The sequence below is a fragment of the Gymnoscopelus braueri genome, assembly GCF_963280865.1.
Source record: "Gymnoscopelus braueri genome assembly, chromosome: 1".
Classification (NCBI taxonomy): domain Eukaryota; kingdom Metazoa; phylum Chordata; class Actinopteri; order Myctophiformes; family Myctophidae; genus Gymnoscopelus; species Gymnoscopelus braueri.
This window is the reverse complement of record NC_137603.1, coordinates 4,959,832-4,983,182: the sequence shown is the minus strand read 5'-3', so window position 1 is coordinate 4,983,182 and position 23,351 is coordinate 4,959,832. Positions and strand designations below refer to the sequence as shown.

Here is a 23,351-nt window from a genome sequence, read left to right as displayed (position 1 = left end):
TGTGGAAGAAACACATGAACACATTAATACAAAACAAATAAATGCTGCAATTTACTCACCCACAAGTTTATGTCAATGATTCAACAGTTGCCATTGATATTTTTCATATTGTTTTTCTGTTTGCCTAATAAATTGGAGTTAATAATTAGTTAGACTATACATTTTGTGTATTTTCATGTACTATAACTATATGTTGCAGTCTAACACCCGGTGGACTATATTCCATTCAAGTTCTACTGTTCTATTTAGGGGCTTTCTGTTCTCACCTTAACACATACGTGTATGGCACTCAAATCAAAAGCGCGTTCCCAAGAAGTTAATTTGCATTGTCCACGCCCCATTTCACACCTTAAAAGGCAACAGGAAATATCCAACTTCAAACTGACTTCACCTAATGTGAAACCAACTTCACCGTGCTGAAGAGGTTCAACTTTGTCTCGTAAAAAATACTTATCTCATCGGCATCGCATCGCCTTGACAACTTGTACATCTGTTCTGTCTGGAAGCGAGTCCATCGTTTGCACGATGGATCAGCTGAACATAATGCTCTCATGTGTAACGAGAATAAGAAGTCTACAAAGTTTAACCCCACCACCAAAACATAGGCTCATAAAACATGGAAAGGACATTATATAAGCCTGTTCTACTGAACACTGAAATGATGATGCTGGAATCCAGGGCATACTGGAACGCAGCTATCCGACCAGAGCTTTATTGATTACTGAGGGGACATGTGTCTAGCTTTCATCCATACTGTATCCTCATCAGTAAGACTACTTAGGCTATTGTGTGTGGCGTTCATGTGATCAATGTAATGATAATAAGTTTATTTATTTAGCACATTTCCAGACATAGTGCTTTACTGAACAGGGTAAAATAGCAACTTGATAAGCATTAGAGATAAACTACAACAAAAGATCAGTGAATATAATATCCCAGTAGGCACAACATTTAAAATAGACACATATATATATATATATTAGGGCTGGGACTCTATTAAAAAATATATATCTAATATCTTAATTAGAGGCTTTGTAATTAATTAATCAAAATGAATCACATTTGACCTGAGAACAGGGAGAAGCATTTTTTGTTTTAAATGGATTTTGGTATAGGGTACTGTAGACCTATACCTAGACTTAAATAAAACGTTGAGGTATTTGTACTTTACTCGAGTATTTCCAATTTCCAAAACTTTTACTTCATTACATATCAGAGGAAAATAATGCACTTTTACTCCACTACAATTATTTGAAAACTTTAGTTACTAATAACTTAATTTTGATTATTATTACAAAACATACAGTATAACCACTTCAGCCCTACAGTATGTACATTGATTATAGATTCATGGATAAGCAGAGCACGAATAAAGTGGATGAGGAGAACAACATACAGAAGTACCCTATATGATGGCAAGGCCAAGGTTCAAGGTTCAAGTGCTCAGCTTGCTGGTCGAGGTGCAGAGTGAAGAGAGAAAGAGTAGTGAACAGAACAGTGTGTACGAGTGTGTGCGTGTGTTACAATAGCTCTCTCGTTCCATTGCACCAACGTGACGTTGGTGCAATGTGATTAAAATAATACAATTTATGTTGAACAAGTGGGCTCAGGTTACGAATGTTCTCTCAGGGTCTTTTAAACCCCATGGATTTGTTATGAGATGTGGATGTGCTTCCATGGGCCGTACGAAATACATAGTGAGGAATACAAGAACTCTCGCCCAAACAAACGCTTGCCCTGGGTCAAATCCGGTGACCTAGTCGGAACGGTCGCCACCAGGTATTCCAAAACGTAAGCTCAGTAAAACTATGCCTAAACCTAACCTTAACCTCTGTAAAACTAATACAAGAACTGCTGGGGCGTGCGGCCCGTGAAAAACATGTGTTTTGGGACGAGCGTTCCGGTTACCGTAGGGGGTACTAACCACCAAAAATGGCCAAATCGTTACGCGGCGGATAAAAGCATGAAATTTGATACAGATGTCCCTTGGGTCATCCTAAAACATCCTAGAAGGGGTGCCCAAAAAAATCTTAAACAGGAAGTGAGTTATGGACAAAATTCAAAATGGCCACCTAAACTGTTGACCGTTGACTCAAAAGACACCAAAAGAATCTCCAAAAAGCATAAAATTTGGCACATATGTCCCTTGGGTCATCCTAAGACATCCTAGAAGGGGTGCCCAAAGGAATCTGAAACAGGAAGTGAGTTATTGACTACATTGAAAATGGCCGCCTAGCGTTGTCGTTTGACTCAAAAGACAACTAAAGAATCTCATAAAAGCATACAATTTGGCACACATGTCCTTTTGGTCATCCTAAGACATCCCAGAAGGGGTGCCCAAAAAAATCTTAAACAGGAAGTGAGTCATTGACAAAATTGAAAATGACCGCCTACAGTGTTGTCGATTGACTCAAAAGACAACTAAAGAATCTCATAAAAGCATACAATTTGGCATACATGTCCCTTGGGTCATCCTAAGACACCCTAGAAGGGGTGCCTGAAATTATCTGAAACAGGAAGTGAGTTATTGACTAAATTGAAAATGGCCGTGTACAGTGATGATGATGCAAAAGACACTCATAAAAAATAATCTCATCAAAGCATGAAATTTGGTACAAATGTCCCTTGGGTGATCTGAATGCATCCTAAGGGGTGCCAAAAAAAGTTTTAATAGTCTCTCAATGGAAAACACTCCTCCCACACGGGCTGCACTGCTACAATATTCAAATCGAGCAGCCAATCTGGCATTTGGTCCAGAAGCCTGAAAGCTATGCAATCTCTACCATCTCCTGACAAATATGGATGGATTAAAGTCGCTGATTCGTGGACACCTTTATGGACACTCTTGCCAGAGGCTGCTTAAGTTTGTAGAGAACTCAAGTGTGGCTGCAGAGCTGAGCCCTTCTGTTCGAGAAAGTGTAGATGCCGGGATGCTGGGTTACCTTGCAGAGCATTATGCCAATGTGCTGGTAATTGCGAAATGGCACACATGAATACATGTAGTTACTAAACACTAATCACAAAAGAACAGTAATGATCAAGAAGAAAATACATGAGAAGATAGAGTGTAAATCAAGCAAGAAGATTGCAGAGAGTAAAATAAGAATACGCAGAGTAAGATAAGATGCAGATTAAAATAAATAAGAATATGCAGAGAGTTAGATAAATAAAGAAGATTCAAAGAGTACAATAAAAAAATAATGCAGAAAGTAAAATAAATAAGTAATGTAGAAATGAAAACAGAAGGTAGACTACAAAATACGGCAGGTTATGCACTGCATAACCTGTCGTATTGAGTCTGCATAATATGCAGACTGCCATGGTCAACTGTTTAAACAGCCATTTCGAATTTCTTCAACATGGTCCCTTTCTAAAAAGTTTAATAAACAAGCAAACAAACAAATAAATAACCCCTTCTAGGATATATTAAGAAGCACTCAATGTACGTACCAAATTATACACTTTTATGACGTCCCTTTATGTTTTCTTTTGAGTCAACTGCTTTAGGCGGTCACTTCCTGTTTAAAACCTTTTTGGCACCCCTTGTAGGATGCGTTCAGATCACCCAAAGGACATTTGTACCACATTTCATGCTTTTATGAGATTCTTTAGGTATCTTGCATCATCTTTCAACACTGTAGGCGGCCATTTTCAATTTAGTCAATAACTCACTTCCTGTTTCAGATTATTTTGGGCACCCCTTCTAGGATGTGTTAGGATGACCCAAGGGACATATGTGCCAAATTGTATGCTTTTTGGAGATTATATAGGCTTTTTGAGTCAATCGCCAACACTGTAGGCAGTCATTTTCAATTTAGTCAATAACTCACTTCCTGTTGAAGACTTTTTTGGGCACCCCTTCTAGGATGTCTTATGATGACCCAAGGGACATGTGTGACACATTTTATACTTTTTGGAGATTCTTTAGTTGTCTTTTGAGTCAATCGACAACACTAGGCGGCCATTTTCAATTTGGTCAATAACTCACTTCCTGTTTCAGATTTTTTTGGGCACCCCTTCTAGGATATCTTAGGATGACCCAAGGGACATGTGTGCCACATTTTATGCTTTTTGGAGATTATTTTGGTGTCTTTTGAGTCAACGGTCAACAGTTTAGGTGGCCATTTTGGATTTTGTCAATAACTCACTTCCCGTTTAAGATTATTTTGGGCACCCCTTCTAGGATGTTTTAGGATGACCCAAGGGACATCTGTATCAAATGTCATGCTTTTATCCGCCGCGTAACGATTTTTCACTTAGTGCCCCCTACTAAGAGAGGTGCAACCACCTCAGGATCACTTTAACTTGAGTACAGATCCACATATTATGTCCGATTCAGAAGCCCAGGACCTGTAGAAGAATAAGGTTTGCCTAAAATGATCAATTCCTCATCAAAAGAGTCTGAGGACATAAACGCCTCTCAGACCCTTCAGAGGTAACCAGAAGACTCACGCGCTCCCATTGTTTTCCACCGACCGCACGCTGGGGCGGTTCTTGTATTCTTGTATTTGTTTTATTGAGGACAAGGTTAGAACTACGTTTAGGGTTAGGCTTAGTTTTACTGAGGTTAGGTTTACAATAGGGTTAGGTTTTGGCTTTACATGGTTTAGGAATACCAGGTAGAAACCTTTCAGAGGTCACCGGATTTGCGCCCGGGGCGACTGTGTTTTGGGGCGAGCGTTTTGGTATTCCTTTCAGAGGGTGAACGTGGAGAAGTGTTTTCCAGGGCACCTGCAAACACCAGATTCATGATTTGGTCTTGCTGAAAATCTAGGGTCTCTAATTGGTCTGGAGCCCGACCTGTGGACGTACAGATATTGAACAATTTGTGATCAACACTCTCTGCCTTATAGGTTCACCATTAAACACAAACGTATTCACAGTGGTGCTGGTTACACCAATGCTGGTGTGAGTGATTCACTTAGAAATATACTTTTTTGTGTACAATTAAGAAAAAAAAAAGGGATTGATTGATTGAATACTTTATTAACAGTTTGCAAAAAAGTACAGTGGTACGATTATACAAATGGTGGTAAAAGGATAACACAAAAAGCCCTAAGGGCTTTTTTCCATTGTGGTCCTGTGTATAATCAACACTAGTAGCAAATATGTAGAGTAACAGTTGGGGGGTCGGGGCGGGCAGGGGGGACATTTCTGGTGTTAAGCTTAGACTTTATACAGGGACCAGTTACAAATTGCAGATAGGTGCTCTTTTATGGCGGTTTTGAAGGAGGGTAAGGAGTCACACTTTTTGCTTGACTGTTGGTAGGGTATTGCACATGTGGTGTGTGAAAACATAGCAGACGGAGAGAAAATGTTCCCCTAGCAAAACAGCTGCTCCCAAAGAAAACAATGGGTTAAAATCATCCGCTTGTGACTATTTAGAGCTACGTGAACCACATGACGGCAATATGTGACCTGTAGTGTTTCTGACCCCTCATTGAGGCAACTCTTAGTAACCCAGTGGCTCTGGTCAGTACCATGATGTCAGTCATGTCCATATCCGTTTGTCAGGAATATGTCACTTTATTGAAAGATTACGGTGTCACATGAATGTCTGGGGGGGTCAGGAACATGTCACTTTATTGAAAGACACGGGTCACAGGCAAGGTCAAAGAGAGAAGGATGAGGCACCCGGAACTAGTGGCGAGCAAACTGACACTATAGGAGCCAACCCAGGCCAAAGCCAGGAAAGACAAGAAGCGGATCCACCTACATAGATGCACTGCGGCGTGACATCTTAGCTAACAACACTGTAGAGCTCCAGACCCTGTTAGATAGAAGAGTGTGGAGGGCAGCGATTCAGGAGTCCCGAGTTGGTGTTGGCTAGAGCATACTCTCGCATCGCAGCGAACGATTACGTACAAGGTTAAAAACGAATATTTAAAGTTGTCCATATTGACATGGGTGCGTGGGTGGTGCTGGAGTGGTTGCGGACAGTGGTGAACAAAGCATACTCAAGTAAATATTCAAAACATTGAAATTCAGAACATTTATCAAAAGTATTTTTTTGAGAAGGTATATAAAACGGTAGATTTTCCACAATATTTTAAATGGGGCTGAGGTGGTTATTTCATAATATATGTTTTGAAGTTTGGGTCTCTTCCCAGAAATGTAATGGAGTCAAAAGTCCAATATTTCTATTTGAAATGTAGCAGCCTTCATGCCTGAAGAAGGTCATCATAAACCGAAATGTTGCCTCTCCTTCAATACATGTGCTCCTGTACCGTGCAGTTCGGCAGTGTGCGTATGCGGGCGTATTATTTTATTATAGATATGTTTTTCCTCAACAGTAAATGTAGTAGCCCGAAAAGTCATGTGCTTGCAAAAACAAATAGAACTCCGAAAATGTAATTAAGAACAGAACTCAAGTAAATGTACTTAGTTACCGTCCGCCTCTGGTTGTGGATGAGAGGCCCAATTTGTGATTTCATATTTTCATGTATGAAAGTATTGTTAATGTATGTTAAGCCCTGCCTCTACTGTCTCTGCTCAGATGGGTGTTGTAAGAGATTACGTAATGCCTTAAGGTGGCACAGGGATTACGTAATGCCATAAGGTGGCACAGGGGATGGCACAGCACTGTGTATAAAACTTACCAACTAGACAATGGGTTTAGAGAAGGGAGGGGGGTGTTAAACAGAGGAGGACAGTCATGAGGGTTTCTCTAGACAAACACCTGTTTTCATACTTGATATTGTTCTCTTCATTCTCTCCTTTGTCTTCCTCATCTTCCTCTTCGTGTGAGTTACAGGCAGAGTTTAATCTCAACAGATTGTACAAGGCTGGAGATGTTCTTCTGGGTGGTTTGTTGCCCTTCCACGTCTCCTATGTGTTCCCTGAGCTGTCTTTTACCTCCAAGCAACAGAAGCCCTCTTGCTATCAGTGAGTATCACAACTAGCAAGCAAGAGAACGCTGACCTTGTTTTGATAGATAGAACCAGTATTAATTGATTTGTATACTTCTACAAATGTACATATAGTCGCTGTCGGTGGAAACCTTGTATGTTACTTTTCATGGGGAGAAAAAAACATAATAACCTGTGTTTCGATGGATCCAATGCAGTTATTATTTAGTCACAAGCGCTTTCTTTTTTCTTTTTTTTTCACTTAAATTGTATACATTTTTCATGACAAGCGCTTTCTAATACTTTTCATTAGTTCAATATATATATATATATATATATATATATATATATATATATATATATATATATATATATATAAGCCACGTACCCTTTCACTTGAATATGGTCTTTAATAAAATAGCTAAATTAGACGATCCACAAGCTCACAAGGCGTTGTGGTGCAATGTCGTGTGAGCTTGTAGATCAGCTAGTTTGCTAAGTTTGTGTGACCCTGTAGTAAGACAAAGTAAGGCATTAATTTATTAAACAATAACATAAAACCTTTCAATATGGAGATTCATGGTTTCTGACAGCAACGATAAAGTTTACAGTGTAATGTTGTGTGTTAGTTTTAGCACCAATGGGTTCAGATGGGCCCAGACCATTGCTTTTGCCGTCAATGAGATCAACAGAAACCCCAGCCTGCTGCCCAATGTGACTCTGGGATACAGTATCTATGATACATGTGCCACGCTTGGAGTTGGATTCCGTGCAGCGATGTCACTGATCAGTGGGAGAGAGGAGCAGTTTACACTGGATGAGAGCTGTGTCGGGTCGCCTCCAGTGATCGGAATTGTGGGTCCTGCTACCTCAAAAAGTTCTATTGCCATCTCTAGAATATTAGGTTTGTACAGAGTGCCCATGGTAAGTTTCCTACTTGAATCCCCCTTTACCATGGTCTATTTTATATATGCCTAATGTTGCTTACTTGGCTATTTGCAAAATCACACACACACACACACACACACGCGCACACGCACGCGCACACACACACGCACACACACAGGAATCCTACAGTCCTGAGTCGGGCCCATCCATTGGTCTGATGTAATACATTGCACTGTATATAAAAGACTGGAGAGTAAACTATGTGGTGTGATATTCAGGATGTAAAATGTATAATAATAACATTGTAACATTAAACCGTATTTATTAATCACTGCTCTCTATACATAATAAGGTTACAACAATGTTATAATGTGGACATGACCAAACATGATTCTGAATGGATTTTTAACATTCAAATTGCTCTGTAATCCTTAACGAGTGACTGTTTATCCTTTGTGTTTGTTTTTTATCAGTGTCCGTGTCGGCTTTTCGCTGCCCCCCCGCCCCCCCCTCTCTCTCTCTCTCTCTCTCTCTCTCTCTCTCTCTCTCTCTCTCTCTTAGGAAAGAAGGGGAGAGAGGGGGGGGGGGGGGGGGGGGGAGTACCAGGTGATTGCCAAGAAGGATTTGTAGTTGTTATTGCCCGTTTTATGAAAAAAAAACAATGTCCATGTAGCTTAGCAAAATGTGTAGCCTAGTAATTAATTAGGTGAAAATGTGATGTTTTGTGACAGTGTCGCTGTCCATGGTGCTGAAGGATACACAGATGTATTCAGTCTGCATTGTGATCATAGGGTAGAGTGATCTACTTGCTTTCTGGAATGATATTCCAAAGGGCAAAGGCAGTCACTGCTTGTTTGAAGCTAAATACAACTGATATTTCTCCCCTTTTCCTTTTTTTGGCAAATGTTTCCCATCTAGAACAGGCTTGTCAAACTCATTTTGGGGTCTGGGCCGCACTGGTCAAAAGTGACTTGATGTGGGCACGCAGACACGCATGCGCGCTCATGCGTTATATGTCATTGTTTTTCAGTCTGTTGCAAGGTTATAATAGTTTGGGGTTTTTCATTAATAGTTTTAGTTTGTTTTTACAATTATTGTTCTAATTCAGTTAGTTTTAGTTAGTTTTGACTTCTTTTTTTCTAATTCATATAGTTTTAGTTCGTTTTTAGAGCGGGTTTGCTAGTTTTTATGTAGTTTCTTTTTTTTTTCAAGAACGCTTAGTTTTACTTCAGTTTTTATTCGTTTTAGGGTTAGTTTTAGGTTTTTTTCATACTTTTTTAAATGTAGAAATACTCTGTTACAAGTAAAAGTCCTGAATTCAATATTGACTTGAGTAAAAATACAAAAACATATTGTCTTTCTAGCTGTTGTATTCAAATAAATCCCATTTAGGACTCTATCGCTTACTCCCAATGTTTTTTTAACCGTCGCCATAATCCCCAAGTAACGTGCCAAAACACGCTCGCATCCATTTCCCCCCTGTACCAAACCAGGTGAATACCGCCGGATTTCCCCCGGGGGGACTGTGTTTTGGGGCGAACTCCGTCAGATGACCCACGGTGCCCGCAAACTACGGCTCTATTCATGCTGTGTTTGACGACGTAAGAGAGGCCTGGTCAACCGTATGCTAATGACCTTGGCCATTGTTCTCAAAGAACAAGTTTGGCCACTATCAGACCTTCTCAGTCATCGGCAAGGGGGGGGGGATAACTGCCTCTATAGTGCCTGCCGCTATAAGAAGCTGCTGGCGCCGGCGTAAAATTTTTTAATATATATCTCTCCCGTTTCGAGGTATTATGAATTGCCGTTTTCTAAAATCACGTCGTGGGCCGCTTTGGACCACTCCGCGGGCCGCAAATAGCCCGCGGATCACCATTTTGACACCGCTGATCTAGTACATTACAGAACAGATGTTTTGTGCTTTGTTTTTTTCAGATAAGTTACTATGCTGCTTGCTCCTGTCTCAGCGACCTCACTCAGTTCCCATCCTTCTTTAGAACAATACCAAGTTTTGTTTTCCAGGTGAACTTGTACACACAATAGACATGTTGGTATCTAGTAGTTCATGTTCCACACACTGATTTACCACTATGTGAATAATCTAACCTAAACACTTATCCCTCCATTCTTTAACCAATCAGGTGCGAGCTATACTCCAGACGATGAGGTGGTTTGAGTGGACCTGGGTAGGACTGTTGTTTAGTGATGATGATGGAGGCCGTGATGCTGCCCTAATACTCCAGTTTGACCTGGACCAGTCTGGTCTGGGTTGTGTGGCTTATTCAGAGGCTCTGCCCTATAACAATGACCTGGTTAAACTTCAGAGGATTGTCACTGTGATGAAGACGTCCACAGCTCGTGTGGTCATTGTATTTGGATATGGGAGATATATACATAATGTCATGGAGGAGGTGTGTGTTATGATACATGTACATTTAGGGATTCATAATTCGAAGGATGCATGTATTGAAGGAAAGGTATCCCGTTTTTTTCCTCCTTTAAAAAAAAACATTCAACAGGTGGTAAAGCAGAATGTGACGGGTCTGCTATGGATCTTACCTGCCACTTCAGCTTGGTTGGAAGACCCATATCTCCAGGCTCCTCACTACCTGCCCTACCTGAGAGGCACCCTGGGTTTTGCCATTCGTCGTGGAGAGATACCGGGTCTCAAGGACTTCTTGTTAAAAATACATCCTGACAACAACCATGAAGATAACTTAGTGAGTATTTTGTTTAATTTGATATTTATGCTTTTATTTCTAAATGACATGCTATTTATTTATGCTTAATAGGCCAGTCAATCTAAGCCAAAAAAGGCCCAACCCAAAATAAATTGCAATAGTAATGTGATATAGTTTTTATTGGTCCTAATACCCTCATACATCATATATTAAAAGTTGTGCTTTATGGATTTAGTGGAAAAAAATGTCAAGGTCAAACGCTTTGAGGTTTTAAAGTGGTGCAGTCTTGGTCAAATGGTGTTAAATATTGGAGGGTTTTTGTGGAGTTATCCAACATGTTTGGTGTCTATTCTTGAGTTTTGTCAGTCAACCTTTCCAACAAAACTCTTTTTGAGAGGATATTTTAATGTCTGATGCCTATATTTGGGGTAACAGTATCCCAACACCCATTTGTCTGCCTTTGGTACTTACAGTTTGTGCCACACAGATCATATGGGAGTAAAATGATCTAAATATAATATATATAAATAGTTCCTTATAGATATGGCTACAATATATAAGAAGTAAAATGTTCAAAGTGTCCCCCCCCCTCCAGAGGTCAGGTTGTGAAACTGCAACTACTGAAACTAACAGGCTCAATAGATGGACAAATCACAGCCAAGTAGTCAGGGGATATTACATACATCTTCGATTAAATATCTAGAAAAGAAATGTCTTCACCAATGTGCTTGTAAAGGTATCCAGTGACACATTTCAAAAGGTTGAGATTCAACTACTGTCAATGGAACCCATGACAGCCCATTGACAGCCGCTGTCATGACAGCGCTGTCATGGGAACCCATTATCTTACTCCAAATGCAAACTCTAAACAGGCAAAAGTCATGCCTCGTTTGGCCGACAGCCATGAAACTTGATTACTCATGAGGAACACATCTATCACTTTGACCAGTAAGCTCCGCCCTTAGATTGTCCGCAATTTTGAGCAGTTTGAAAACTGTGTCATCTGTGTGAGCTCCTTTTTCACCAGTTCAGGTCTGTTGGTCCAATGGCTTCTCCCTACAGCATCTGCCTCGTAATCACTTGGTCGCCAGTTCAAGCTTCACCTCATGCAGACTTATTTAAATTGCATTGCACACAACATGACTGTTCTCACAAAGCAACACTGAGATTGTGGATCGGCTACTTTTACTAGCTTTGGTACTGAGGAGACATCAAATTTCCTATTCGTAAATGCTCTGTGAGCCACTGATCTTAGGTGTTTGTGAAACAGAGGCTCGGTTCATGGCAGAAGGCAAGAGTCTATGATATTCAACAGACACCATCAGGCTGGATGAAGCCTTAGCTCAATCACTACTGTGACAGCCGGTGAGTCGAAGTTGAGAGTTCGATTCCTGTCTATGGCCATAGGTTGAGGTGTCCATGAGTAAGTCCTTAACCTTAGCCACCATCCCTCAGCTATTGAGAATGTTCATTTGTTAGTTGCATGGGCTGCTTTGTCTCAAGTTCAATCTATCTGTTTCTACGTCTTACTGTGCTATTGTTCCATATCACTTTTTGCCTATCATGCCATGGCCCCGTTTATCGCTGCTTGCAGCTATATTTTTCAATTGAGAGGTTTATTTTCCTCGATTTTTAGTATTTTAGTACATTTCAAACCCTGAACTTACCATGATCCACTAAATATATAATAGACAACTTTTAATATGTTATTTGGATGACCCAAAGGATCATAAAAAACCCTGAATGATTACTATTACAATTTTGTTTGGGTCAAACCACAGATTGACTGGACTATATAAGACTTCATTGTTGTTTCTTCAGGTAAGGCAGTTTTGGAGCACGCATTTCAGTGTAAATTTGCACCCCTTCCGTCAGAGTGGGTGGATGCTGGTGGAAGGGTGTGTACTGGACAAGAGGACCTTGCAGAAACTACCCTGTTGGATGTGTCTAACCTCAGGGCAGAGTATAATATATACAAGGCTGTGTATGCTCTGATCCATGCCCTCCATGACATGTTGCAATGTGTGCCAGGAAGAGGGCCTTTCACTGGGCACGGCTGTGCCAGTTTGCAGACAATACAGCCATGGCAGGTGAGATATTAATTCAGTTACCTTTAATGTTTCTAGTTGGATTCAAGATTCTGGATTCTGGATTCAAGAACTAGATTTTCAGGCTGCTACGTAGCCTTCAAACCTAGTCCTATGTTGCGCTGAAGTAAGGCCATTTGAAGTGCTTTAACACTGCTGCCGAGCAGCAATGCACTTGCAGAACCCAAGTCCACTGTCATACCTGTGCGACCTTGTGTTCAGGAGGTAGGGGTCTGTGAGAGAGAGAGAGAGAGAGAGAGAGAGAGAGATGAGAGAGAGAGAGAGAGAGAGAGAGAGAGAGAGAGAGAGAGAGAGAGAGAGAAGAGAGAGAGAGAGAGAGAGAGAGAGAGAGAGAGAGAGAGAGAGGAGAGAGAGAGAGAGAGAGAGAGGAGAGAGAGAGAGAGGACTGGAGAGAGAGAGAGGAGAGATGAGAGAGAGAGAGAGAGAGAGACGAGAGAGAGAGAGATGGAGGAGAGAGAGAGAGGAGAGAGAAGAGAGAGAGAGAGAGAGGCAAAAAAAAACCTCACTCATAGACACCTCAACCTATTTCCATTGACAGGAATCGAGCCCTCGATCTTCAGGCTCATAAGCTGGAACACTACCTGTAGAGCTATAGCTTCGTCCAGACTGATGTTGTCTGTTGAAGATAATAAACTCTTGCCTTCTTAAACTCTTGCCTTCTGTCATGGAACCAAGCCCCTGTTTCACTAACACTAAGATCACTAGTTTACAAACCATTTCCCAATAGAGAAATTGTATGTCTCCTCGGAACCAAAACTAGATCGGCTATTTTCACAATGAAGTAGGCCTATGTCATACATTGAAAAAACATACTCTCAAATGCACATGAATTCATTGATACATTCATGTTGTTTGCAATTCAAATTAAGAGTGTATGAGGTCGGGCTTGGACCGGCGACCTTGTGGTTGAAAGGCAGATGCTGTAGAGAGAAGCCATTGGACCAACAGAACTGAACCAGTGAAAAAGGAGCTCACACAGATGATACAGTTTCACGCAAATAGCTGAAAAATCCTGGGTTTAAGTGTTTTTCAAACTGCTCAAAATTGCGGACAATCTAAGGGCGGAGCTTACTGGTCAAAGTGATAGATGTGTTCCTCATAAGTCAAGGCACAAGTGTAAGCAAGTTTCATGGCTGTCGGCCAAACGAGGCATGACTCATGCCTGTTTAATGCATTGCGTTTGCATTTTCAAAAAATTGCTATAGCGCCCCCCTTTGGCAAATTGGAGTAAGGTGGTTTCGGTGATATTTGGAATGACCCTCTACATAACTGCAAAGTTTCAAAGAAATTGTGTTTTTGAATATATATTTATTATATATTTTAAATATATATTTTTTGCAAAAATAATAATGCAAAAACAGAAGTATTTGTTTTTCTCTTCATGATTCTGCTCATCACTATTTCTAGCTTCTCTATTACCTGGAAAAGGTCAACTTCACCACATCTGTTGGTGATCGTGTATCATTTGATGAGAATGGTAATGCTTTACCAATCTTTGATATAATGAACTGGGCGTGGCTTCCTGATGGAAGCACAAAGATTCACAATGTAGGTGTGGTCAGGAAGTCAGCCTTCGGAGATGAAGAACTCATCCTTGATGCAGACAGAATCTCCTGGAACTTTGAATCCAAAAAGGTCATTTCAGCTTTCTAAAATAACTCATGTTGAGCTCATGATGTGAATGTAATTGAGTTTAGACTGAAACTGATCGTTGTTACTTTCCTCTGTAGCCTCCTCGGTCAGTGTGCAGTGAGAGCTGTTCCCCTGGAACCCGGGTGTCCAGAAGGAAAGGGGAACCTGTCTGCTGCTTTGACTGCATTGCTTGTTCTGAGGGAGAGATCAGCAATCAGACTGGTAGGTTTACATTACTAGTTCCACAACCAAACTACTAGATAGAAGACTAGAGACTTGGGACTGTAACTGTCACTTCATATCTAGAGCTATAAAAAAGTTGTAAAGCTGTAAAAAGTCCAAGCCTATCACCAGAAATGCCCCCGTACTGTTTACTGAACATATTTTTCTTTTTGATTACTACTAGTTTATATGATGTTTTGCATAGTATTGTGTATTAGTGTTTGTCATTAAATGTTTCAATGAATTGAATACACAGGACCCAAATGGAAACAAGCCATAGTGCTTTCTTGGGTTTAATCCTTTTAGCATCCTTTTGCATAGAACTGTACTTTCTGTGCTTTTTTTTGCAAAAGTATTCAATCAATCAATCAATCAATCAGTAAAAAAAATAAGCTTTCAGATCGACAGACCAACAGTCCGGGCTCTGCTTTCGTTCAAAAGTGTCTAAAAGCACAACATTTGGCCCAGATGTAACCGGTGCATTCTTTAACGATTTGGCTCAGGCTTCTGAGCCAGTGACCAGTGCTGGCTTAATGCAAGGACTTTAAGTGCTGCAGCATTTAAGGAGTATTTAAGTGCTTTAGCATTTGGTACCCCCCCATCCTTAGGGGGGGCAAAAGTGAAAGAAGACTATACTATTTTGGAAAAACCGGCAACATATTGAAACAATGGCTGCTGAAGAAGCGGTAAAGTAGTGAAAACCATCAGCAGCACCCGCCGGTGAACAAAAACATCCCGCTGCACTAATAGTAGGATAGTAGGATGTAGCAATGTAGGATATCTTTAGGAAAATACTTTACTTATCTCTCTCTCTCTTTAAACTTTTACTCTTTATTAGACTCTACAGAGTGCACAAGTTGTCCAGAGGACTTATGGTCCAGTCCCCAGCGAGACCACTGTGTCCCTAAGAGCATGGAGTTCCTCTCCTACCATGAGGCCCTGGGTATCTCCTTGACAGCCGTCTCAGTGCTGGGTACACTTATCTGTGCCATTGTCATGGGAATCTTTATCTATCATCGAGACACGCCCATGGTACGCGCCAACAACTCAGAACTCAGCTTCCAACTTTTGATATCACTCAAACTGTGTTTCTTGTGCTCACTTCTGTTCATTGGTCGTCCCAGACTCTGGACTTGTCAGCTGAGGCATGCAATATTTGGAATCAGCTTTGTGTTGTGTGTCTCGTGTATCCTGGTAAAGACTATGGTGGTGTTGGCCGTGTTCAAGGCCTCCAAGCCTGGTGGTGCAGACATTATGAAGTTTTTTGGTGCTATGCAGCAGAGAGGAACAGTTCTGGCTCTTACTTCCATCCAGGCAATAATCTGCACAGCCTGGCTTGTGTCTGCCTCACCAACTCCTCATAAGAACACACGATACCACAGTGATAAAATAGTCTATGAGTGTGAAGTGGGATCAACAGTTGGTTTTGCTGTGTTACTTGGTTATATTGGTTTACTGGCACTCCTCAGTTTCATCCTAGCATTCATGGCAAGGAATCTTCCAGACAACTTCAATGAAGCCAAGTTCATCACTTTCAGCATGTTGATCTTCTGTGCCGTGTGGATAGCCTTCATCCCAGCATATATCAGCTCTCCAGGGAAATATGCAGATGTTGTGGAGGTATTTGCTATTTTAGCATCTAGTTTTGCCCTTTTGGTGGCGCTGTTTGGACCAAAATGTTATATAATCATTTTGAAACCTGAGAGAAACACTAAGAAGTCCATCATGGGTCGTGGTGCCACCAAGGCAATTCAATGATAAGTCATGTTCTTTGTATTTTAAGATATTCCATTTGACGGTATATACCAAACAATGGGCCCGATTCACTAAGCTGGTCGTAAATCCGCAGCAAGCAATAAATCATTTGTAACCTGAGAGAGCTGTCTCTGTGCTATGGAATGCACAGAAATCAGACTGAAAAACCTTGAAGATACTGTTAAAATTCATAATATCAAGCAATTGAGTGGACACAATCTTTTCTAAAATTACTTAGAATCAGGGGTTCCAAGGAAGGTTTTTTCAATAACTGTTGGACCAGGGCAATTAAAACTCGATAGAAAAGAAAAGGGGATCTCTTTAAAAAATCTTGTGGGGATGGTGTCAAGCGGGCAGGAGGTGGAGTTCATATGAGAGACTGTATCTACTAGGATTGCCATAGGAATCTGTTCAAACTGGGGGAATTTAGATACTAATAGGGGACAGTTGGGGCAGTCTGTGGGTGCAGAAGGGATCTTCTGCCTGACACAGAACAGTATGTATTTATTTATTTAGCACAAATTGTATTGTAAAAACAATACAAAAACAGTACACAAAATATAAAAAGGACAAGTGCCAGGAGGAGGCAGGAGGCTCAATATAAATGAATACCGCGTCATTGGAGGTGTGTCTGTTGCCTCCAACGCCATTAAGGCATGATAGTCTATTTTCATCATTACGTGAAACTGGCTGAGTCAGCCGACACTGGCAAAGATGCTGAAGGACCTAACAATTCAGCTTTACCTTTTATAGACATTTGCGTCATGTCTATAATATGCATACAAGCATCGTTTGACATATTTTGTCTTCTCTTTGTTTATATGCGTTGACAAATGTTGGGCACGTACATATTTTATTTGAGGTTTGTCACTATTGTAATTGAGCTTGCATGAAGAATAAGGCATTCTAATTACATACTTTGGTCCCATGTAAGTTTGCCTCCGAACAGACGTGAGAAAGAGTGGACGTCAAACACGTCAAAGTGGACGTCAAACACAAAAAGATTGAATCAGACTCGTAACGTGGAAATTTGCGTAAAAGCCCATAAGTACAACATGTGTGTGTAAACAAGCTTAGTGAAACAGGCCCATTGACCCATTCAAATTTAACCGTTAAAAAGGAACATTACTGGTTCATATAAATATTGCTGGCCATTTAACATTTTAATGGTATTATATATAAATGTGATATACAAAATTGTATTATTAGCATTAGGCTTTTAAATAAAGTAACAGAACATACACTGTGTGTGTGTGTGTGTGCGTGTGTGCGTGTGCGTCTGCGTGCGTGCGAGCGAGCGAGCGAGCCTGTGTGTCAGCGGGCTGACCGATTGACCTGAACTTGCAAACGGACATTAACCATTGGCTTATGAAGAGAGGGACAAACTAAGCCTGTTTTTCACTTTCCCCCAAAATTTAAGTTGTTCATTAGCGTTTTTGAAAACTCTGTCATAGTGTAAACAGCAATGTTTCAGAGTTAACTGCTGCGCACGTGCGGCCACAGGCTATGGGCTCTGTTGTCATGGTTATGGTCCCCGCAGGATACAGGATCTATAGCCACTGGGTCGACTGGACATATGTTTGTGGCTACAGTAGACACACACAACTGGACATAGGTTTGTGGCTACAGTAGACACACACAACTGGACATAGGTTTATGGCTACAGTAGACACACACAACTGGACATAGGTTTGTGGCTACAGTAGACACACACAACTGGACATAGGTTTGTGGCTACAGTAGACACACACAACTGGACATAGGTGTGTGGCTACAGTAGACACACACAACTGGACATAGGTTTGTGGCTACAGTAGACACACAACTGGCCGTAGGTTTAGGCCTACAGTAGACACACAACTGGTCGTAGGTTTAGGGCTACAGTAGACACACGCAACACCAATCAATCAACTAGTCTCGTTGTGAGCGTGCATGTGCCCATGCCGCATCATCTGTAATATATTGACATTATACTCAACTTAATAGTCATAATTAAACTCAATCTCTTAGTCTCTTATTTAGGCCGCCAGGCGAAGAATATATGTTTTCGCCCGTGTCTGTGTTTCCGTGTATACACATCTCAGGTGGTCTTTGTGTTGGGTGAGTGGGTTACTGGAGACAGTAGAACATCTCTGGTGGGGACGGGGGACAGCCTTGGCATGCTGTGTCATGTTATGTATAATGAGCTTATTATTTAGTTAGTGCAATGCAATGTGTTTATAGGGTTTAATGTATTAATGTGTTGTAATCATGTGTTTGTTGTGATTAACTCTGTGCATGGCTTAAGACCGAAATAAACTATTCATTCATCAATGTGTCACACCAGTGTGGTAGAGAGGGGTAGCTGTGGTGTTGCCCCCCTCTCTCCATTTTCCTCATGTAGGTTTGGTGTTTGGTTTGCAGTGACCAACACAGCTCCTTCCCAGCTGAAACCCACCGGTCATTAAAATACTGAATAACCATTTTGATATATGGTTGCTTATCTGTCTTTGTATTACGACACAATAGACGTAGCTACAGGACTAGAAAAACATTGTATTGTATTGTGACAATGTACAATAGACCTAGCTACAGGCTTAGAACAACATTGCACCTGTTGAGCCACTATTTCATCACCCCTGCGGGCCAGATGTCATCAGTGGTAAACACACACACCTGCCTTTGCTCGCCCAGCTCATGTTTAATCTGTACCCACCTGGGTATAGTCTGTTGTTGCCAGACAATCAGAGATGTCTGCCTACCGATGCATCTGGACATTTCTGAATGCAGGGTAGTTGCAAGAACTCCAGCGAGAACACAAAGCTCCGCCCACTGCTTTAGAAACCAATCATATCAACACCCCAATATGAAAGACCTCCCTAAAGCCTTTGATTGGTTCTGCAATGCATGTTTTTTCTAATAGTTTCCTCTCATTATTAGCAATGAACGCTGAGAGATTACATCATTCTCTAGTTGAGTAATACTCGCTGGTAATGTTCCATGTGCTGGAGCTCATAAACAACCTGTTCCTCTAGGGAACACAAGGGATGACAAAGACTGTTTTTTGCCAAATCAAACAAAATGGAAATTAGATCAATATTGAGAAATATTTCAGGTTTACAAATATTTATAAATAAAGGTATACAACAAGGCAGGTGTCACGCACAATAGGCGTACTACCAGTATACTACTATTAGCTTTAACAAGTCACTATGCAGCCTTCACATCTAGTCCTGTTCAGCGCAATGGTCACTTACCCGTGCTTGTGCCATGTTTGGTACAGATTGGGGGCACCAAGGGCAACTGGAGGGCCCTGGTGTGACTTTCCTGATGCCAGACCCCTGGATTGTGTAAGTGTCAAGTTTGGTGTGGATTTGAGCATTGATGCACTTGTGGCCCCAGCCTTGTTTCTGAAACAACATGGCGTCGGCCACTCCAATGCCAATGAAATGAAAACTCCATACACATCACCACTCTCCTCAATAACATGCATAAGGCCCATAAAGCCTCACTCAATAACCCATCTTCTGCCGCCCTGAGAAAACAATGGCAAGACCAAAGGAGAGAGGTCCAGCGCACTCTGAGGCAACTTCAAAACCACTGCTGGGTATCCAAGGCACAGGAGATACAATCCTACGCAGACAGGTATGACATGCTCAACTTCTATGATGCAATAAAAGCCACTCATGGCCCAAGAACCCATACTGTCTGCCCCCTCAGAACAGCAGATGAATCCTCCCTCATTAAGGACCAAGCCCTGATTGTCCAGAGATGGGGGGAGCATTTTGAGGCTCTCTTAAACCAGCCAGCCTCAGTTGATCTCTCAGTTCTAGAGGATCTCCCAACCCTGCCCACCATCCAGAGCCTTGACCTCCCACCTTCCTTCACGAGGTTCATGCTGCCATAAGGGCACTGAAGAACAATAAATCCCCAGGACCTGACTCCATCCCTGCTGAGATCCTGAAGCAGGGGGGCTACCTGTGCACCAGAGCAATCCACCGTTTCATCTCCCTAATATGGCGGGAAGAAAGCATTCCTCAACAATGGAGGGATGCAAATATTGTCACCATATACAAAAACAAGGGAGACAAATCCATCTGTGGAAACAGCCGGGGCATAACACTTCTCTCTGTTGCAGGCAAAGTCCTCTCGAAAATCATGCTCCACAGGCTTATCAAGACCATCACCGAAGACCTGATGCCAGAGTCCCAGTGCGGATTCCGGAAAAACAGAAGCACAGTGGACATGATCTTCACCTCGCGGCAGCTGCAGGAAAAATGCCGTGAACAAAAACAAGACCTATTCATGGCCTTTGTGGATCTCTCCAAGGCATTCGACACCGTCCACCGTGACCTACTTCTGCACTATGGCTGCCCGGTGAAGTTTGTTAACATCCTCTGGCAGTTCCATGATGAGATGAGGGCCAAGGTGACGATAGGTGGACTAGAATCTGCCTCCTTCGGAGTAAGTACTGGTGTGAGACAGGGATGTGTTCTCGCACCGGTTCTTTTTAATATCTTTCTCCTGTGTGTAACAACACTTCTGCACAAGGAAATGGAGGAGGGGAGTGGGGTGACCCTGGACTACAGACTGGATGGGAACCTCTTCAACATCAGGAGGTTCCAAGCCACAACAAAGCTCCAGACTGTACGCATACTGGAGCTCCAGTATGCTGATGATTGTGCCCTTGTGGCACACACACCAGAGGCACTGCAGGCCACTCTGGCGGCCGCTGTGAGAGCCTACAGCAGAATGGAACTGTCTGTAAACACCTCAAAGACAGAAGTCCTCTGCCAGTGGTCTTCAGAACCCCCACAGACACCACCAGTCTTCTCCGTTGCAGATTCCCCACTTACCATCGTTCCACACTTCAAGTACCTTGGAAGCATCCTATCAGAAGACTGCAGTATTGACAAGGACATCCAAAACAGGATTAAGCAGGCCTCATCCTCCTTCGGACGGCTGAGAAAAAGGGTTTTTAGCAACAGCAACCTCCACCTCCACACAAAAATTGCAGTCTACAGGGCAATATGCATGTCCACCCTTCTATATGGTTGTGAGTCATGGACCATCTATTCCCGACATCTGAAGATGCTCGAGGCGTTTCACATCAGATGCCTCCAACGCATCCTAAAAGTGACCTGGAGAGACCGTATATCACACTCTGAAGTCCTCCAGAGAACCAGCTGCAGGAGCATAGAGGCCACCATCATGCACCACCAGCTAAGATGGCTTGGACATGTCATCAGGATGCCAGCCAGTCGCCTGCCTCGTAAGACCTTGTATGGCCAACTCCACCTAGGCCAACGTTCAGCAGGGGGACAGAAAAAGAGGCTGAAGGACCAACTGAAGACCTCTCTAAAGAAGTGTGAAATCAAGCCTGCTTCCCTTGAAGATGCCGCTGTGGATCGCTCTTCCTGGCGTGGACTCTGCCAACAAGGAGTCCAACTGGCAGAGGAGAACCGAATGAAACAACGCCTGGCTAAAAGTCAAAGAAGGAAGTTGGCCAAGTCTGCACCTGCCCCATCGGGTCAGGCATTCACTTGCCCTGTCTGTGGCAGACAGTGTGCATCCCGCATTGGATTATACAGTCATCAAAGGACCCACAAATTGTAGCAGAAGTCATCATCGGTCACGATGGACTACCATAAGTGTGTGTGTGTGTGTGTGTGTGTGTGTGTGTGTGTGTGTGTGTGTGTGTGTGTGTGTGTGTGTGTGTGCCCCAAGTAAGTAGTGTAGCCAGGCGCTAGAGCTCCAAAAGCTTGAGAGGCTGTAGCCAGGACGACAGATCACATAGGCGGCCAAACTGCGCACAAAAACGTTAAAAAACAGCTTACATTTTGGGAAAGTGAAAAATGGTTATCGTCATTTTGTTCGTATGCTAATGGTCAATGCCTGTGTGAAAGTTGGATTCAATTGCTCAACCCACTGAGGAGAAGCATGTTGAACAGACAGTCTTTGCGTGGCGGACAGAGGTTTCCTTATTTATACGTTATGCCATAAATTGGAACATGGATTACGTAATGCCATAAGGCGGCACAGGGGATGGCACAGCACTGTGTATAAAACTTACCAACTGTACAATGGGTTTAGAGAAGGGAGGGGGGTGTTAGACAGAGGAGGACAGTCATGAGGGTTTCTCTAGTCAAACACCTGTTTTCTTGCTTGATATTGTTCTCTTCATTCTCTCCTTTGTCTTCCTCATCTTCCTCTTCGTGTGAGTTACAGGCACAGTTTAATCTCAACAGATTGTACAAGGCTGGAGATGTGCTTCTGGGTGTTTTGATTCCCTTACACATCTCCTCTGTGTTCCCTGAGCTGTCTTTTACCTCCAAGCAACAGGAGCCCTCTTGCTATCAGTAAGTATCACAACTAGCAAGTAAGAGAACACTGACCTTGTGTCGATAGATAGAACCAGGATTAATTGATTTGTATATTTCTACAAATGTATATAATAGTCGCTGTCGGGTGGAAACCTTGTATGTTCAAAACTGTTACTCTTGGATCCATTGTTGATATTATTTAGTCACAAGCTCTTTCTAATACGTTTCATTAGTTCAATATGTATATGAGCCACAGACACACTTACCATGTTCACTTTCACTTGAACATTTTCCTTTAAAAAATTGCTAAACTAGTCGATCCACAAGCTCTCAAGGCGTTGTTGTGCAATGTCTTGTGAGCTTGTAGATCGGCTAATTCGATACATCTGTGTGACCCTGTAGTAAGACAAAGTAAGGCATTGATTTATTAAACAAAAACATAAAACCTTTCAATATGGAGATATATGGTTTCTGGCAGCAAAGATATTCAAGGTTACAGTGTAATGTTGGTTTTAGTTTTAGCATCCGATTGTTCAGAATGGCCCAGATCATGGCTTTTGCCGTCAATGAGATCAACAGAAACCCCAGCCTGCTGCCCAATGTGACTCTGGGATACAGTATCTATGATACGTGTGCCACGCTTGGAGTGGAATTCCGTGCAGCGATGTCACTGATCAGTGGGAGAGAGGAGCAGTTTACACTGGATGAGAGCTGTGTCGGGTCTCCTCCAGTGATCGGAATCGTGGGTCCTTCTTCCTCAAAAAGTTCTATTGCCATCTCTAGAATGTTAGGTTTGTACAGAGTGCCCATGGTAAGTTTCCTACTTGAATCCCTTTTTACCATGGTCTATTATACAGTATTATGCTTAATAGTGTACTTACGTGGCTATTTGCAAAAATATGATAAATAATATAT

General features: G+C 42.1%; 1 protein-coding gene across 1 annotated transcript in view; it reads left to right on the top strand.

Annotated features, from left to right (window-relative positions):
• LOC308089679 (uncharacterized protein) overlaps positions 1 to 23,351 on the top strand; it is a 496,849-nt gene that overhangs the window by 313,284 nt on the left and 160,214 nt on the right. The gene's annotated exons all lie outside the window — the stretch shown is intronic.